At 36.2% G+C, this 21439-nt stretch overlaps 1 long non-coding RNA gene across 1 annotated transcript; it reads left to right on the top strand.

Annotated features, from left to right (window-relative positions):
• The first annotated feature begins 9279 nt into the window (after nt 1-9279).
• Nucleotides 9280-11900, top strand: LOC120351291. Its single transcript, XR_005571295.1, has 3 exons — nt 9280-9656; nt 10836-11570; nt 11776-11900. It is a non-coding gene; the product is annotated as an uncharacterized LOC120351291 (long non-coding RNA).
• Nucleotides 11901-21439: the final 9539 nt, after the last annotated feature.

Genomic DNA, 21439 nt, shown 5'->3' with positions numbered 1-21439 from the left:
TTACCCAAGATTTCACATTTAATTTTCATCACCTCAAAAATTTAAATTGACACTTTCAATACTTACATTTCAATAAACAAATTTTCTACTTTATTTTTAATCAAACAAATAAATGAAATAACAAGTTATTAATTAAAATTTTACAAATAAATGTAGAGCAACCAAATTTTTGTTCTATCTCGTGGATCTCTTGGGTGAAAAAGATACCAGATCAAGCAGGATATTTCATGAACTTCCTCTACCTAGAGCAACTAAATCTCAATGCTACCGAAATCTGAGTTATATAATTCAATGTATCAATCAAATAAAAGTTAAATTTTAAGTTATAATCTGGTTATTTAATTTGTACAATGTCAAAACTTTATAAAAAATTAAATAAACTACTGTTACAATTCAATCGAGCTCATTTAGTCAACCTGATTTATCGACATTAAAAGGCGGCAAGTTTAAAATTTTGTTTTGGCGGTACAAGATCGACAAGTTTGAATTACAAAATCAATTCTCTCTCAAGTTAACTTGATAATATTTATCGTAACATTTTTCATTATTTTTCCTAACATTACAAGGTTATCATATTTATGTCAAGAAATTATGACAAAATTGTAAATGATAACAGTATAATGTGACTGTAGTACTACATTACCTATATGAGTACCTGGATGCAGTAGAGGCTTGTGATCTTCTAACTTGGGGGTTCAACCAACCTGATGGTCAAAGTGGATTGGGAATATTGAACATTATAGAGAGTGTACTCAGTGATAGTTTTGAGGCTCATTTGCAAATATCATTCTTTACAAAAATTTAATATAGAAGTATTGTTGTTTAAAATTTTTGCCATAAGTCTTAATATCTAGTAGTGTAATAAAATATTACTCTTAGTCAGTCACTTTTCTACTAGGCCTATGTTCAGGGGAACGCCACATCTCTTGAAATCTAGGCTGAAATCTGTGAGTGATCTCTAACTTGTATCAGGACCTCCTAAATACAGGAGGTATTCAGGAAGTCGTGCTTCTATTCTAGTATTCATGACCTGGTACATCATCAAAAAACTTTCAAGAACTTCAGGCTCTGAATAGTAAACTGCTATTATAGCAGTGATCATAGCTCACTCTTGCTTTTACGAGAACTGGCTCTCAAGAGCTAGCTCGTGAGCGGATCGCCCATCTCTAATGTCTCCCACTTTCTACCAGTCACAATGTCCCATATCAAGTACAATCATTTTGTAAACCTCTCTCAAGAAATCCACTGACTAAAATCTCTCAAAAAATATATATTCATGAGTATTTGAATATATTTCAATGGGAAAAAAGTCTTAGAATTATAGAAACAACATATGATTTGGAAAAAAATAGTTTACGTCTATGTGTTGGTACTATGCTGGAGCATGTTTTGATATAGATGCATTTCATTTCTAGTTCTCATTTTAGTCGCTAGAGCGTGCAGGCTGTGTGATACAGTTCAATCGTGATTATTACTAGGACACTGTGACTGAAAAACTGACAATCCAATTGACAAACAACAAAACTGACAATAACTCATTTATGAATGAATTGTATATGTATAATATTATTGCTTTACAAAAATTTAATATAGAAGTATTGTTGTTTAAAATTTTTGCCATAAGTCTTAATATCTAGTAGTGTAATAAAATATTACTCTTAGTCAGTCACTTTTCTACTAGGCCTATGTTCAGGGGAACGCCACATCTCTTGAAATCTAGGCTGAAATCTGTGAGTGATCTCTAACTTGTATCAGGACCTCCTAAATACAGGAGGTATTCAGGAAGTCGTGCTTCTATTCTAGTATTCATGACCTGGTACATCATCAAAAAACTTTCAAGAACTTCAGGCTCTGAATAGTAAACTGCTATTATAGCAGTGATCATAGCTCACTCTTGCTTTTACGAGAACTGGCTCTCAAGAGCTAGCTCGTGAGCGGATCGCCCATCTCTAATGTCTCCCACTTTCTACCAGTCACAATGTCCCATATCAAGTACAATCATTTTGTAAACCTCTCTCAAGAAATCCACTGACTAAAATCTCTCAAAAAATATATATTCATGAGTATTTGAATATATTTCAATGGGAAAAAAGTCTTAGAATTATAGAAACAACATATGATTTGGAAAAAAATAGTTTACGTCTATGTGTTGGTACTATGCTGGAGCATGTTTTGATATAGATGCATTTCATTTCTAGTTCTCATTTTAGTCGCTAGAGCGTGCAGGCTGTGTGATACAGTTCAATCGTGATTATTACTAGGACACTGTGACTGAAAAACTGACAATCCAATTGACAAACAACAAAACTGACAATAACTCATTTATGAATGAATTGTATATGTATAATATTATTGCTATAAAAAAATGAATAAATAAACAAACCAAGGAATGCAATATCTGACTATTCAGAGTATTGTTCAAGTAGATAATTTTGATGACTAACCTTTTTGTCTCAGGAAATAGCCATTTTCGTCTGTGAGGATCATGGTCAGCCAATAGGGCAACTTGCCAAGCCAGCCCCAAACAAGTGCGCCCCATCATTTCTAATATAGATTGTGGTGTCTCCCCATGTCCTCACACTGGTGGTTTGGGGTACAGTTAAGATATATGCACGAAACAATTCACAACCCCTGAAAGTTAGAGTACTTTCTGGAAACTTCTCTAGGCATTAAACTTCTCAGTGTCTCAGCTGTGGCATAGCATAGTCACAAATTTTGATTTTATCACAACACTTGCTCACCATAATTTTGCCAGTTTTTACATGTTCATACATGGTTCCATGACAGAGGTAAAACAGAGCTCTCAGCTCAGAGCTATTGCTCTCAGAACATAGTGTAATATTTCACCCAACTCTCCTCATAAGGGATTCAAATGTGACCAAGTATTAGGTGCAATTCATGTCAAATTAAAGCTATATAAGATATAAAATTTTCTTCATTGTCTTTGTTTTCTTGTCATTCATTTGGCCACCAACAGCTTCACTAACATCCACTGATATTGCAGTTTCATATGACAAATCAGCTCTTTTGACATTCTGAATAAACGATGGCATTAATAGCATTCAAAGCTATAATATTCATTACTCATGAATGAGGTCATACCTTGACTCTACCAGGCTGTTAGCCTCTGTATAAAAACATGAGTAGTTTTTTTTCTTGTCATTCATTTGGCCACCAACAGCTTCACTAATAGCCAGGGATATTGCAGTTTCATATGGCAAATCTGCCCTGGCGACATTCTGAATAAACGATGGCATTAATAGCATTCAAAGCTATAATATCATTACTCATGAATGAGGTCATTCATTTGGCCACCAACAGCTTCACTAAAATCCATGGATATTGCAGTTTCATATGGCAAATCTGCCCTGGCAACATTCTGAATAAACGATGGCATTAATAGCAGTCACAGCTAGAATAGGAACAAACCGGAGAGTGAAAGCGCAGTGGAGCAGGCAAGTCAGCACTTCCAGAGAGACTGAACATCATATAATTAGTTTTGGCTACATTAATTTTAAGTTTGTTACATGTAAACCATAGAGATATTTTGTTCAAGTCAGACTGCATTTTCTGATGTAAATCTTGAAGGTTATTACTTTTATATGAAAGAGCAGTGTCGTCCGCAAAAGCAGTTATCCGTCCATTCAATTCACCATTATACGAATCATTTACAAAAATTAAGAAGAGAATAGGACCAAGAACCGAACCTTGCGGGACACCACAAGTTATGGGTAATACTTCACTTGCAACGTTTCTGATCCTTACATACTGTTTCCTACCCTGTAGGAAGGACTTAAACCAATCTAGTGGAATTCCCCTTACACCAGCACTCTCCAGCTTGCGGAACAGCAGACTATGATTAACTGTATCGAATGCTTTACTAATATCCAGGAAGATTCCCGCTGTTTTGCCACTACAGCCACTGTTTAATCCTGAATAGACATATTCCAAAAGATGCTGTAAGGCAATTTCTGTACAAAGATTTTCCCTGAAACCGAACTGGCAGGCCGAAAAAAAGTTGCAGCTATTGAGGAATGAAAGTAATCTAGTTTTATAACTTTTTCAAATAGTTTTGACATGACTGGTAATAATGAGATGGGTCTGTAGTTTTCTTTACTGAGTTTATTTCCTTTTTTGAAGATGGGAACAACAGTAGCCGACTTCAGTATTTCAGGAAAACAACCAGATACCAACGACAAGTTAAACAAATATAAAAGAACTGAAGAAATAGAAGAAAAGTTATCTTTAAGGATTCTAGCAGTCACAACATCGTCACCCGAACTTTTACGAGTAGAAAGAGAGTCAACAAATGTTTTGAGTTCAACAAGTGTAACAGGGCTGAAAAAAATAGATTTATGGCTAGTTTTAATTCTGAAGGACTCTGAAGATTGTGCCTGAATATGGGTGGGTAAAGCAGGAAAAGAATCAGAAAGATTCTTAGGCATTTCAATAAAGTATTTATTCATTACGTCAGAAACTAGGCGGTTGTCATCAATTAAAATACCATTCTCCTGCAACACAATATCCGTATCTTTATTATTGTCTTTTACTGGCAAAAGTGTTTTTATTGTTTTCCATTTTTCTCGGGGGTTATGTTTTTGAATGAATAACTGTGAAGAGTAAAATAGAAGTTTGGCCTCTTTCACCCATACTTTTATTTTATCTTTCATATTTACGAATTTTCTTTTGAGGATCAAATTGTTTGGATCATTTTTATGCATCTTATGCAATTTGTCTCTTACATAAATGGCATTGGACAAACCAGGAGTCATCCAGGGCTTTAACATTTTTATGTTCTGTTTGTATTTAATATTTTTTGTGATTCTACAATACAGTTATTTAAGATTTGATAAAAAATATCAAATGCTTTGTTAGTTTCGGGTTCTTCAAAGACAGGTTCCCAATTTTCATATTTTAATAAGGTACTCAAACGCTTGTGGTCCAATTTTTTAAATTCAGACTGCTGAATCCTTCTCTTTTCAATAACTATAGGCAAAATACAAGCCACCGCCCGGTGATCCGTGATTAGGGTTTCAATGACAGCAACTTTGTCAATGACAAAAAGATTTGAACGATATGATAAGTGGTCAATACAGGTTGAAGATGACCCCACTACCCTCGTCCCTATATCTATTAACTGCTGCATACCATTTCCATTGAGACAATTTAGATACGAATCACTATAAACATCCGAAACACTAACATTTAGGTTAACATCCCCTAGACAATATAAATCTGAGATCCTGGTGGTAGCCAAGAATCTATCAAAACTGGCAATAAATGTATGCCGATCACCTAGGTGAAATCTGTACAAACCTAACACATTAAATAAATAATTCTTGTATTTACAAAAAAGTAACAGTGAGTCACAGTCAGCAATGCAACAATCCTTTTAGTGGCAGTAATAGAAGAATGAACAAAGATCACAACACCGCCCGCCCTCGTCACAGAACCAGCAGCAGCAAAGCTTTCATATCCGACAATATTATATAAATTTAATTCATTCATATCCTGCAACCAGGCTTCACTTAAAATTATTATATGTGGCTTGGTTATTAAATTATTAATGTATGAAAGGAAGTTATCAAAATTAGTATTTAGGCTTCGGATGTTTTGATGGAAGAACAAAATACCAGAATCCGAATCAAAAAACTCATTCACTTCATCAATTGAGCTTAAAAGAGTCGTTTCAGAATTATTCATTCGCTAACTTTGAAGTTTAAATTAACTAGCATCAATCAACAATTGCACTCTTTTCCATAAATTTGATATAAATGGGGGAAAAATAAATGAATCTTTTGAACAAATGAAAATCAATTTGGCAAAAGCAGCTCCACCAGAACATAATATGAATAGAAGAAAACAGTTTAAACTAACATGATTGATAATAAACAACGATAGACCGCTACAAAAATCTGTTATCAATTCGACTGGGATAGCCATCACAATCATAACGGAGCTTGATAAAGCTCTGAACTGAGTGATAAAATTTGTGTCACCAGTACTATGCTTTCCAATGCTGAAAATGTTATCATTACACAAAAATTGAGATAAACCAACTAGAGCACATCGCTTGACCCAATGTGCACAATTGGATTCATAACCTCTACGATATACTATTATCAAATAATATAAGTAATATAAAACGTTTGACCAACTAGAGAAATCAATTTTATATAGGAGAGAAAACAAACAATGAAAAATTAAACATTCCTTATTTCTACCCGAGTAGCGAAAGCGAAATTTTTGCAATAAACGAAAGTCATTGATATTTTCCTCTAGTATTGAAACATTAAGAAAAAACAATTTAAAGTCTATCGAGATCACTCAACGACGATATTTTCACAATCGGTTTACCCTGCTCCTTCCTCATTAGTATCTTCCCGTTCTGCACCCACAGATAAGCGTAGTCATATTTCTTCTTAGCCTCCCTGGCAGCTGCAAAAATTCTTCTCCGCGCCGGACTTAGACTCTCGTTGATGTAGACTACTGCCTGCTGCTGGAATCCAAGGTCCTGCGTCGATAAATTACGCTTAACCTTTCTCCTCGCCACCACCGAGAACTTGTCCTCTCTCCTGACAATTTCACAATAATACCAGCAGGCCGATTGTCTCCCTTAGGTTTTCCCAGTCGATGGCAGACGTCAATTTTTTCTCTTGTTATATTAACATCAAGAGCATTACACACTCTCTTTACAGTTTCATACACATCCTCGTTTTTCGTCTCTGGTACTCCATAGATTTCAAGTGTATTGGAGCGTGTGTACTGTTCAGCATCTTCGAGCCGTGTCTCCAAGTCACAAACTTTCCTCTTAAGGCTTGTATTCTCTTTTTTCAAGTCCTCAATTAATCTAAGGCACTCATTTATTTTCAAAGTTTGATTAGTAATTGTATTAGTCTGGTCGTCAATCTTACTGTTTGCAAACTCGAAAGAAGCATTAAATTCCCTCTCCATTCGCTTCCTATCCTCTCTGGCCTCCTCTAGCATAAATATCACTTGTGATATGCTGGCATTGCCATCCTCAGCAGAAGACACAGCACTCATACTCTGCCTCCTCAACTTGGAACAAGGTGGGCATCTCCAAATCTGACCCTCTTTGACAATACATTCCACGTCTGCCTTGGTCATGTTAACACATTGAGGATGACTTAGTTTTTTACAATCTCTACATGCAAGTTTGCTTCTAGTCGCCGGAATTGCAGCCTGGCATATTGTGCATGCAGATTTATCAGCCATATCAAACAATAAATTTATGAAAGAACACGGTTTAATAGATAACAAATTAAAATATTATATGCGCCGAGTAAGCGAATAACTATGGAAAATAAATTTGAAATGAAATACACGGAAATCAGGGTAAATATGACAATAGAAGGTAGTTGAAAGGAAAATTGCGTCAAGAGGGCTATCGTGACATCTTTATACAGATATTGAATGGGAAGCCCCTGAAACTGGAAGAGGAATACGACAGACAAAAAAGAAGGAAAGTGGATGCAAAGAATAGAAAATTTACGTGAATTATTGCGAAATAGAGAGTAAATAATAGAAAATAGCTTGAATAACTTTACGTGTAGAAGCTATCTCTTGTCGACCTGTAGAGTAGCGCAGCAACAGATAACAGAGCACTTGAAAAACAACGTCCTATCGCTTCAGAATCCAGAACTCGACAGAGAGTTCATTGCAGTTTCATATGACAAATCTGCCCTGGCGACATTCTTAATAAACGATGGCATTAATAGCATTCAAAGCTATAATATTCATTACTCATGAATGAGGTCATTCATTTGGCCACCAACAGCTTCACTAACATCCAGGGATATTGCAGTTTCATATGGCAAATCTGCCCTGGGGACATTCTGAATAAACGATGGCATTCAAAGCTATAATATCCATTACTCATGATGAGGTCCTACCTTGGCTCTACCAGGCTGTTAGCCTCTGTATAAATACATGAGTAGTTTGTTTTCTTGTCATTCATTTGGCCACCAACGGCTTCACTAATAACCATGGATATTGCAGTTTCATATGGCGAATCTGCCCTGGCGACATTCCGAATAAATGATGGCATTCAAAGCTATAATATCCATTACTCATGAATGAGGTCATACCTTGACTCTACTAGGCTGTTAGCCTCTGTATAAATACATGAGTAGTTTGTTTTCTTGTCATTCATTTGGCCACCAACAGCTTCACTAATAGCCAGGGATATTGCAGTTTCATATGGCGAATCTGCCCTGGGGACATTCTGAATAAACGATGGCATTCAAAGCTATAATATCCATTACTCATGAATGAGGTCATACCTTGACTCTACTAGGCTGTTAGCCTCTGTATAAATACATGAGTAGTTTGTTTTCTTGTCATTCATTTGGCCACCAACAGCTTCACTAACATCCAGGGATATTGCAGTTTCATATGGCAAATCTGCCCTGGCGACATTCTGAATAAACGATGGCATTCAAAGCTATAATATCCATTATTCATGAATGAGGTCATACCTTGACTCTACTAGGCTGTTAGCCTCTGTATAAATACATGAGTAGTTTCATTTCTAGTTCTCATTTTAGTCGCTAGAGCGTGCAGGCTGTGTGATACTGTTCAATCGTGATTATTACTAGGACACTGTGACTGAAAAACTGACAATCCAATTGACAAACAACAAAACTGACAATAACTCATTTATGAATGAATTGTATATGTATAATATTATTGCTATAAAAAAATGAATAAATAAACAAACCAAGGAATGCAATATCTGACTATTCAGAGTATTGTTCAAGTAGATAATTTTGATGACTAACCTTTTTGTCTCAGGAAATAGCCATTTTCGTCTGTGAGGATCATGGTCAGCCAATAGGGCAACTTGCCAAGCCAGCCCCAAACAAGTGCGCCCCATCATTTCTAATATAGATTGTGGTGTCTCCCCATGTCCTCACACTGGTGGTTTGGGGTACAGTTAAGATATATGCACGAAACAATTCACAACCCCTGAAAGTTAGAGTACTTTCTGGAAACTTCTCTAGGCATTAAACTTCTCAGTGTCTCAGCTGTGGCATAGCATAGTCACAAATTTTGATTTTATCACAACACTTGCTCACCATCTTTTTGCCAGTTTTTACATGTTCATACATGGTTCCATGACAGAGGTAAAACAGAGCTCTCAGCTCAGAGCTATTACTCTCAGAACATAGTGTAATATTCCACCCTACTCTCCTCATAAGGGATTCAAATGTGACCAAGTATTAGGTGCAATTCATGTCAAATTAAAGCTATATAAGATATGAAATTTTCTTCATTGTCTTTGTTTTCTTGTCATTCATTTGGCCACCAACAGCTTCACTAACATCCACTGATATTGCAGTTTCATATGACAAATCAGCTCTTTTGACATTCTGAATAATCGATGGCATTAATAGCATTCAAAGCTATAATATCCATTACTCATGAATGAGGTCATACCTTGACTCTACCAGGCTGCTAGCCCCTATATAAAAACATGAGTAGTTTGTTTTCTTGTCATTCATTTGGCCACCAACAGCTTCACTAATAGCCAGGGATATTGCAGTTTCATATGGCAAATCTGCCCTGGCGACATTCTGAATAAACGATGGCATTAATAGCATTCAAAGCTATAATATTCATTACTCATGAATGAGGTCATACCTTGACTCTACCAGGCTGTTAGCCTCTGTATAAATACATGAGTAGTTTCATTTCTAGTTCTCATTTTAGTCGCTAGAGCGTGCAGGCTGTGTGATACTGTTCAATCGTGATTATTACTAGGACACTGTGACTGAAAAACTGACAATCCAATTGACAAACAACAAAACTGACAATAACTCATTTATGAATGAATTGTATATGTATAATATTATTGCTATAAAAAAATGAATAAATAAACAAACCAAGGAATGCAATATCTGACTATTCAGAGTATTGTTCAAGTAGATAATTTTGATGACTAACCTTTTTGTCTCAGGAAATAGCCATTTTCGTCTGTGAGGATCATGGTCAGCCAATAGGGCAACTTGCCAAGCCAGCCCCAAACAAGTGCGCCCCATCATTTCTAATATAGATTGTGGTGTCTCCCCATGTCCTCACACTGGTGGTTTGGGGTACAGTTAAGATATATGCACGAAACAATTCACAACCCCTGAAAGTTAGAGTACTTTCTGGAAACTTCTCTAGGCATTAAACTTCTCAGTGTCTCAGCTGTGGCATAGCATAGTCACAAATTTTGATTTTATCACAACACTTGCTCACCATCTTTTTGCCAGTTTTTACATGTTCATACATGGTTCCATGACAGAGGTAAAACAGAGCTCTCAGCTCAGAGCTATTACTCTCAGAACATAGTGTAATATTCCACCCTACTCTCCTCATAAGGGATTCAAATGTGACCAAGTATTAGGTGCAATTCATGTCAAATTAAAGCTATATAAGATATGAAATTTCTTCATTGTCTTTGTTTTCTTGTCATTCATTTGGCACCAACAGCTTCACAAACATCCAGGGATATTGCAGTTTCATATGGCAAATCTGCCCTTGTGAAATTCTGAATAAACGATGGCATTAATAGCATTCAAAGCTATAATATTCATTACTCATGAATGAGGTCATACCTTGGCTCTACCAGGCTGTTAGCCTCTGTATAAAAACATGAGTAGTTTTTTTTTTGAGTAGTTTTTTTTCTTGTCATTCATTTGGCCACCAACAGCTTCACAAATAGCCAGAGATATTGCAGTTTCATATGGCAAATCTGACCTGGCGACATTCTGAATAAACGATGGCATTAATAGCATTCAAAGCTATAATATTCATTACTCATGAATGAGGTCATTCATTTGGCCACCAACAGCTTCACTAATAGCCAGGGATATTGCAGTTTCATATGGCAAATCTGCCCTGGGGACATTCTGAATAAACGATGGCATTCAAAGCTATAATATCCATTACTCATGATGAGGTCCTACCTTGGCTCTACCAGGCTGTTAGCCTCTGTATAAAAACATGAGTAGTTTTTTTTCTTGTCATTCATTTGGCCACCAACAGCTTCACTAAAAGCCATGGATATTGCAGTTTCATATGGCGAATCTGCCCTGGCGACATTCTTAATAAACGATGGCATTAATAGCATTCAAAGCTATAATATTCATTACTCATGAATGAGGTCATACCTTGACTCTACCAGGCTGTTGGCCTCTGTATAAAAAAATGAGTAGTTTTTTTTTCTTGTCATTCATTTGGCCACCAACAGCTTCACAAATAGCCAGAGATATTGCAGTTTCATATGGCAAATCTGACCTGGCGACATTCTGAATAAACGATGGCATTCAAAGCTATAATATTCATTATTCATGAATGAGGTCATACCTTGGCTCTACCAGGCTGTTGGCCTCTGTATAAAAAACTGAGTCGTTTTTTTTCTTGTCATTCATTTGTCCACCAACAGCTTCACTAAAATCCATGGATATTGCAGTTTCATATGACAAATCTGCCCTGGCGACATTCTTAATAAACGATGGCATTAATAGCATTCAAAGCTATAATATTCATTACTCATGAATGAGGTCATACCTTGACTCTACCAGGCTGTTGGCCTCTGTATAAAAAAATGAGTAGTTTTTTTTTCTTGTCATTCATATGGCCACCAACAACTTCACAAATAGCCAGAGATATTGCAGTTTCATATGGCAAATCTGCCCTGGCGACATTCTTAATAAACAATGGCATTAATAGCATTCAAAGCTATAATATTCATTACTCATGAATGAGGTCATTCATTTGGCCACCAACAGCTTCACTAATAGCCAGGGATATTGCAGTTTCATATGGCAAATCTGCCCTGGGGACATTCTGAATAAACGATGGCATTCAAAGCTATAATATCCATTACTCATGATGAGGTCCTACCTTGGCTCTACCAGGCTGTTAGCCTCTGTATAAAAACATGAGTAGTTTGTTTTCTTGTCATTCATTTGGCCACCAACAGCTTCACTAATAACCATGGATATTGCAGTTTCATATGGCGAATCTGCCCTGGTGACATTCTGAATAAACGATGGCATTAATAGCCATAAAATCCGTAAAATAATCTTTTATAAAGTCCGTAAAATATTAGACATTAAATTACTTAGGGTCCTTTACTTTGCCTATGTTCAATCGGTGCTGCAATATGGGTTAGTGGTATGGGGAGGAGCGTATGATGTTTTCATGAATAAAATTTTTACATTTCAAAAAATGATAATAAAAGCAATTCTTAATAAGCCAAGGGCTTTTTCTAGTAGTGAAACATTTGCCGAATTTAAAGTGATGACAGTACGTCAAATTTATATAAAGAAACTTCTCTATTATGCATGGATGAGGAAGGAAGAATTTACAGTGAATAATAACGTTTCTATGTATAACCTGAGAGTTACATCTCATAACATTTATAATATTAACTATTCAGATTTGACAATAGTGAGAAGACAATTGGGGTATCTTAGCTCAAAAATAATAAATATAATGCCAAATGCATTGTCAGAATATCTTTCTAATAGGGGTAGACAGAGGATGGAACAGATAAATAAGTGGGTGATACAAAATTTTTTCTTCGACATCAGTCAAATATTATAATTACAAGACTAGTAATTTATTTGTTAACTTCGATTTTTTTGTAGCTTTGATTATTAGTAAATAAATTTTTTATATTGTCTAACAGCTGATACTCTCACTCAGCGGTCAGGGTTTTGCCCTTGCTGGGTGGTGCCATGTAATTTTAATTTATATGTAAAATAGCATAATATATTAATATAATCTAGAATATTTCTTTTGTAAGTTTTTTATTTTGTATTTTGTTTTTATGGGCAATAAAGATGTTTAAAAAAAAAAAATAGCATTCAAAGCTATAATATTCATTACTCATGAATGAGGTCATACCTCGACTCTACCAGGCTGCTAGCCTCTGTAAAAACCTTAGGTAGAATTTTAGATGAAGATTGTGGATCTCGCCCTGTCATCAACCTGGTGGTTTGAGGCACAGTTTAGATATATGCATGAAACAATAACAACCTTTAAAAGACCCATTCTTTCAAAGTATCTTTTGGCGAGTGGTTGGGGCTCTTTGGTCTTGTGAAAGGCGTCAGATAGGAGATGCCTATCCAGGATCGCCTCCCATTGGCCAACCATTCCATGTATAATAATTATATAGGGTGATTCTAAAAGAGCGCCGGTTTTAATATATCAAATTAAGAGGTTAATTTAAACGAAAAATTGAAAATAAATACATCAACATGTTCATCTCACCTTCCGATTTCATGTATGAAAAATTATGTCATGAATGTGTCCTCCTCTACTGCGCTGGCACGCATCAACTCTGTCCATGAAATTCCCTATTACTGCACGACAAGTTTCCACTTCCATTTCGCCGATAACCCGTCGAATTTCCTCCTTCAAGTCATTGATGTTTCGGGGTTTATTAGCATACACCAATGACTTCAGATGACCCCAAAGATAAAAGTCACAAGGCGTCAAGTCACACGACCTTGGTGGCCAATGATGATCGGAATTACGAGAAATGACGCGATCCTGAAACCGTTCATTGAGCAACACAATTGTTTCGCGGGCAGCGTGGCATGTGGCACCATCCTGCTGAAACCACAACTCAGCAATGTCTATTCCATCCAAATGAGGCCATAAAAACTCCCTAATCATCGAACGGTATCGGTCTCCATTCACTGTCACTGCTTTACCTTCCTGGTCTTCGAAAAAATAAGGGCCGATGACGCCACCTGACCAAAAGCCGCACCAAACTGTCACTCGCTGTGCATGCATTTCTCTTTCTGAAATGATGCGAGGGTTTTCTGAACCCCAAATACGGCAGTTCTGTTTATTAATGAAACCGTTCAAGTGGATGTGCGCTTCATCACTGAAGATGATTTTGTTTGCAAAGCTGTCATCCTCCTGCAGTTTTCCCAATACCCAGTCGACAAACTGTCGTCTTTTCTGGTGATCTGTCACTTTCAAATGTTGCGTCAACTGTATTTTGTAGGGGTGACATTGGAGATCGTACCGAAGAATTCTCCGTACAGAAGAACATTTCAATCTCAATTGCTGAGCACGGCGACGAATTGATTTCGCTGGGCTAACAGCAACACTGTCACGAACTAACGCAATGTTCTGCTCAGTTCGGACAGAACGACGACGTCCAGGACTTTTAAGGTCGACTGTTGAGCCCGTCTCAAAGAACTTTTTCATGAGTCTGCGAACTGTTGATTCATTCGGTGCTTCATTTCGTCCTAGAGTACCGCGAAGTAGCCTGACAGTAGCCGCATAACTCTCTCCATTCTGATAGAACGTTTTGACGATTAACACTCGTTGTGCACAAGTAAACTTCTCCATGGTTAGACACAGACTGCAAGATCTAAAGAAATACGATCAGAATTGACAATCGGAATGTTACCAGAAATAGAATCGAGGTCACGCATTGTTGCCAACCGATAAACGAAAATTTACCAGCCGTTTAAAAACCGGCGCTCTATTTGAATGACCCTTTACAATATACAATTATACAATAATACAATAATTGTATTCTTACAGCATTATTCTGGCATACTGAAAACAAACATAAACAAGAAATTAAACTTCATTTTTTCATCTTGAAAAAAAAAACAATTGAATATGAATAACAATCTACTAATGGCCGATTATCAACTATTTTCTAAATCCTATCCAAGGGATAGTCATTGTCATACATAAGACCATAGAGAAAAGATAGCACATGAAGATTAATAATCAATATTTTATTATATTTATCAAGTACTGCCATATTGTAATTCCTGTAATATTTACTAGGAAACATGTTGTTACACTTACAGTGAGAATTCATTCTTTCAAAGTATCTTTCGGTGAGTGGTTGGGGTTCTCTGGTCTGGTGAATGGGGGAAAGGTCTTGTGACATCATTTCTTTACAAAATATTCATTGAGCAATAGAGCCTTGGAGAAAGTTTCCTATTCAGCCCCAACCACATCACAAGCTATTGAAAAAGCTGAAATGGGCTAATTTCTTTAACAGTTGGATCAAACCAAGAATTCAGTCTACTGCAAGGGCACATTTTTTTCGAATTGGAATTGATTGCAAATGAATTCATATTTGTAACAATAATGTCCATTGTTTCATCATCAACAAATAGTTTGAAAAAATCAATTGGTTTCCGATTTGTTTTTTGAAGAATATTCGGGGCTAATATAAGGTGAACATATTTGTAATGAACAAACATAAAGAAGAAATTAAACTTCATTTTTTCATCTTTGTCATAATTGTATTATGAGTATAGTATTTTATACAATAAATAATAATAATAATAATAATGACCTCAAAGCAGGACACACATTATGATGATCATGGCCCCCCTCCGGATACTGTATGGAAGATATTTTCTATATTGATACAATGTCCTAAACTCATTATTTCATCTGTTTGAGCTCTCAAATCTACAGAAATGAGCATAGGAAAAACGTTACTGTATTGATAGTAGCACAATTACACTAATTGGACCATCAGTTAAACTAATTTTATGAATAATGAAACAAACAAAAAAAAAACACATTTAACAATTCAAAATATTATAAGTTACACAGTAAAATCAACTGAATGAATTGTACTGTCCGACCGGGAGGAGAAAATAACTGGAAAACAAAGTAGACAAAGTTTGTGAAACATCTTCTCTTACCAGACTTGTAAAAAGGTTAATTGGCAAATTGGTAAAGTTGAAATTATCAAGGCAATCTAACACATTCCAATGTAAAAATAAAAACAGGAGTACAGTATGATCACTAGCCTACACTTCCCCTCATTGGCAAGTGAGGGAAAGAGAGTCTTTGAAGAGAGCTGGTTCTCCTTTTATTTTGTCATGAAATCCATCACAAGTTACTCCAACATTGTACCTCAGCATAAGCATTGCTCTTGAAGTTAGAATGTTCAATTTTAATTTCACTAATGTGATTTTATGTTGAATTTTATTATCACTCAAATACAACCACATCTTTTACAAAGACACTAAGACAGGTTGTTAACAGATTTTACAATATGTTTGACTCTACAGCAAGGAATACAATCTTCATTTAAGGCAAAAAGTAATTAAATTAGAATATAACAGTGTTGAAGAGTCCGCCACCAGCCGGTCGATTTTCCATATGATCGGTGTGCTTGCCCGGTGCTCTGGAACACTCTAACACTAAGATTTATTTTCAGTCCATACATTGTTCATGTTAGTCAACACTTGTTCAGCTGAAGCATTAGTTCCTGGCAGAGAATATATTTATATTGTGGAAGAGTCAATCAAGAACATTTGCGCCTATAATATTGAATATAAAGCGGGATGTTTATTTGTTTATCCTGCCAAAGCGGGACATAATAGCGTCCCCCGAGTAAACAGCGGGACACTAACCTAAAAAGCGGGACAGATGGTCACCTTAGCCTAATATTACATGGCCTATATGTGACCACACTTGTAGTGGGACAGATGGTCATCTTAGCCTAATATTACATGGCCTATGTGACCACACTTGTAGTGTATCAGATTAATATGCATGGCGCCTAGGGTGGTAATATGGGACTAATTTTTACATAATATTCTACCAATTTGAAGTTCGAGAGGTATTGGTAATTTAGTCATTGAATGGCTCAAACTTTGATGTCAAATTCTACATGAAAAGTAAAATTTTCTTCATTGTCGTTGTTCTTATTTTGCCCAACACAACTGTCACAAAATACATGTAGCTCTCCTATTAATTCATTGACTTGAGCTTCAACTATATTGGGTAAAACCCTATTCAGGAAGTGCCACATGCTGAAGAAGACAATTTTGTTGCAACCTCACCCGTAGTCGACTCGAGCCTTCTGTAGAAGTGAACATTTTGTTCTGATAGTGTCAATGTATTATCATATTGTATTATGATTGAATTGGACAGATCACGTTACAAAGGTGTTGTCAAGAATATAGAGTGGTGTGCTCCTAGAAGGATGTATTTTTTGTAATCAAGAGACATTTAACTGTTGAATGTACATATTTTACTAGTTTTGGATAATTTTTGCTATCATTCATATAATATTCATATTCATATGAATGAAAGGTGATAGCTTGACAGCTTGAAGGTCCATTGTAAGAACAGAACACTCAATTTACTCCTGACTTTCTCTTTTTCTTCTCTAGCTCTTTTTTTCAATGTCATGCTCAGCCCATTCAGTTTCCGAAATATTTCCTGTTTTGAAATTATTGCATGTATCACACTGATCTTTTTTAATCTGGTACAAAGATAGATTCTTTACTTTAAAAACAGATGAAAATTTTGTCCTACTCAGCGGTTTTCTGGATTCATTCCTCATTCCCTCAGGGTATAATTATATTGTAGACTTCTAGCAACGTTTCAAATGTTTGCTCTAGGCACAATTTTGCAGAGTTTTCCCTGCCTTAGTGAGAAGGTAGTTTTGCTAATGAATCAAAAAACTCATTCAGCCCTGTTACATCGTCTTTCTTACAATGTGGATTGGGTGCTCGTTCTACAGACCTCTGTAGACTTTATAAAGCCATTACTATTCTTTGCAACTCATTCATTCACTGTACATGTTCCTAGAGAAAGAGTCGATAGATACATCAACTTACACACTGGATATCAGGGGCGAGGCATGACTTTTTGGCTCAGTCATCTCCAGGAACAATTCAGTTGAAAGTGCGAATGAAAGCTGCACCCCCCCTCCCTACTTAGAAGATAATTATGTTCCATTTCTTACGATTATTCATAGAGCAAGATAACATCACTAGTATAACAGTATAAGATGAACATACTATTCAAGATCCTACCTTATTTATACAGGAACTCGGCCCTCCTGGTTTTGGCTGCGAATTTCTGTATGACCATATTGTAGAAGTCATTCTTCTCTCTCAAAGACTCCAATAGCCCCTTCTCTATCGACATTAGAGCAAGATTACTCAATCGTTCTTCTGTCTGGCTCGATCTTTTATAGGTGTGGATCCTTTTGAGAGCTGAAAAACTGCGCTCAACTGATGCTGTGGTTGCTGGAATTGTGCAGGTCAAATTCGCCAGTCGGAACACCTCTTTGAATGATGAATCCAGGCCTTCTCGTTTCAGAAATTGTAGCAAGTCAACTGGTGATTTCTTTTGAAATACTGAAGTACAATAGAACACTACCAATTCACTTTTTAGTCCTTGAAAATCGAAAACTGTTGGATAGAGTTGTTTCAAAAGAACGAATAGAGTGTAAGGAAACATATCTGGAGTGGAATAGAGTTCAGAGTTCTTGGGATTCAGAATTTCAAAAAATCTTAAGCTTCTCAATGTTGAAAATCGAGCTTGGATGTGTCCGATTAAATTATCAATAATTGAATAATATAGCCTCCTGTATTTTTGTTCATGAGATACATACTCTTCCTTGGTCTTCTTTCTTGTATTGAGGGGTAGGCCCACGGTGGAAACAGTCTTTTCCCACACTGATTTGAAACCTACTGTTTTGCATTGATCACATGATATATCATCTCGTCCAGTTTCCTTTTCCTTGCAATCTTTGCAACTGATCACCCCTTTCTGATAAAATCTTAGCTCATTTTCAAAGTCTCTTATCACATTCAAACATGTCATTATGTCCGCTTGCTCACTTTGCAAAATATTGTAGATTAAATCAGTTTGTGAAAATAATGGCGAAAATGTGTTTAGAAGAAACACAGTCTGAAAACTTTCAAGATATTGATTGAATCCCATGGCAGTGCATCTGTCTGCTCCTTTCCACTAATCATTTCCGTTCTCATTGATTCTATTGAAAAATTCTATAATCTCTTCTCTGTAAGTTTGAATAGTGTTCACAAGTCGAGATGTGAAACACCACCTGGTGGGTGCAAAGGATGGTATAGACTTCTTCAAATATTGTTGAACCGCAAATGATCTTTTTGAAGAATGCGAGGAGAATGTTGATATCCCATTGAGAGTAGAGAAAAATACATTACACTCATGAATCTCATTCATCCCTTGTGATAGTACAAGGTTGAGAACATGTGCGTAGCAATGTGTGAAAAGGGCAGTAGGGTACTCATCTTGCACTTTTTTCTGAAGACCAGTCAAATGACCTGACATAACAGCAGCGCCATCATATGTTTGAGCCACAAATTTATCAGCCAAGTTGTACGTTTCTACAGTTCTTTTAAATGGATCATTCTCTGTTAGTTTCTTATTTACGCTTATCCTGTGATAAAATTTAGAGTTTCTAGTGTTCTTGCTATGTATGTACGATAGAAGTACGTTGATCCAGTAATTCAGTAGCCTAATTTCTTCAACAATTTAGGCCTATTAGGCTATTCACAAAATCACTTTATAAACTTGTTTCAAATAACGACATAGTAGTTTGCAAATAATTAACTAATTTGAAATATGCATAAACTTCTTACTTCTACCTCTTACAATGAAAGATAAGTTGATTGTCAAATTATTAACATTTTTCAACTCAAAATATTATTTTCTGTTCTGCAAAACATTATACTTTCAAATTTTGAAGTATAACTATACCGGCCTTAGGCAGGTTACAGAGCTCGACCGACCGTCAGTGCGTACGTCAGTCGTGCTCGTCTTTTCCATAGATATTCCATGTATCCTTACAGAGCAGGCCTGACGGCACGCATGCGCATGGTCAGGACCATGCGTTTCACACTGCCTAGGAAGACCATCGGTCGAGCTCATGCACATCCGTTCCATCGGTCGACTGATGCGCTATTGAAGCAAATAGAAGCTTTCAGAGCTGTACTGATCAGTAGCCCGATCGCAACATAACCAATGTGCTGACACCTCTGCCCGACAATCAGCTGATATTGAATTGAATAGCATAATGAATGAATTCAATTAATAGTGTCATAATTTGAATTCAGAGTTTTTCTATAAATTTCTTCAATCATTTCTAAAATTTTTTATTGGAAAAATCATAATTATATTATTATTATCTACATTTATTTGATCCGTACCGTAGCTTAGTGACTGCAAGTATTCCCAATGGTGATACAAGCTCAAAATAACTCATAAAAATTTCTGATGGACATTCAGAAGTAGTTGAAAAATTTAATCTCCATCCTCAAGCAATGATGTAAATATGGTACTGAATTCCCCTTGAAATGCTGATATCTACATTTTTTAATCTTTTGTTTACGAAGATAAAAATTTCTGATGGACATTCAGAAGTAGTTAAAAAATCCAATCTCCATCCTCAAGCAATGATGTAAATATGGTACTGAATTCCCCTTGAAATGCTCTTTGGGCGACCATCGGGTGAAATTGATATCTACATTTTTTAATCTTTTGTTTACGAAGATAAAAATTTCTGATGGACATTCAGAAGTAGTTAAAAAATCCAATCTCCATCCTCAAGCAATGATGTAAATATGGTACTGAATTCCCCTTTAAATGCTCTTTGGGCGACCATCGGGTGAAATTGATATCTACATCTTTTAATCTTTCGTTTACGAAGATAATAAGCTGTAATAGAACAATCTGTAAATGCGTCCATTTTATGAGTTAGAAAAGCTTATGTATGGATGCGTATGGGAAGGATGGTGCATATGCACTGACGGTCGGTCAAGCTCTGTAACCGGCCTAACTTGTGACAACCTGCCCCGGTCTCCCCTACTAGCCTCAATGGTGGAAGAAGTATGTGACTGATTCGTGACTATTTCATTTATCATGGGAGATTTTGTTGACATATGAGGGTCTGATGGAAGAAAATCAACATTTTTAACACGTTGGCTGAACATTCCTCAGGGACCGTGCCAGTTTTTGAGTGATATGTGTTCATTAGGCCCACCTGAAAGTATATATATATATACTCAAAATTCAAAATGTGTGTCGCATGATACTTTTGTTATCTGGAGGCCGTGAGGATCACCGGTGTTCCTCACGATTTATTGAGTAATTTGACACACATTTTGAATTTTGAGTGTAAATATACTTTCAGGTGCCGTGAGGGTCACCATTGAACTCACAAATAGGTAGTAATTTTGACTGTAGTGTGTGTTGTTCAATTCACACATGGTTATGAGAAAAATAATTATTATGTTTATATAATTATTCTGATCTCTAAGTAAAATGAATCGGATTGAGAAAGAACAGATTTAGAATATAAAAGTTATTGGATGGAAATTATTCACCTATTTATTTTGCAGTCTTAGCATGCTCTGTGTAGCATGGCAAGCATAAGAATTTCTCACAATTTCTGCATTTTGTTGAGACAAGTTTTACTCTGTCCTGTGTTATAGCTCTTCCACCGCTGGATGCTGCCTTGGAATAGCTGGTGGAACACCGCCGTCGTATTCTTCTGTTTGATGAATTTCTTTCCTGTGTTTGTTCAAATTTGTGTCGTTCTTAATCTTGTTGTAGATCTGGTTCATCGTTGTCAGTCAAATTC

This window comes from Nilaparvata lugens, chromosome 1 (genome assembly GCF_014356525.2).
Source record: "Nilaparvata lugens isolate BPH chromosome 1, ASM1435652v1, whole genome shotgun sequence".
NCBI lineage: Eukaryota > Metazoa > Arthropoda > Insecta > Hemiptera > Delphacidae > Nilaparvata > Nilaparvata lugens.
The sequence above is the reverse complement of the archived record's forward strand: the minus strand, read 5'-3'. Positions and strand labels throughout refer to the sequence as shown.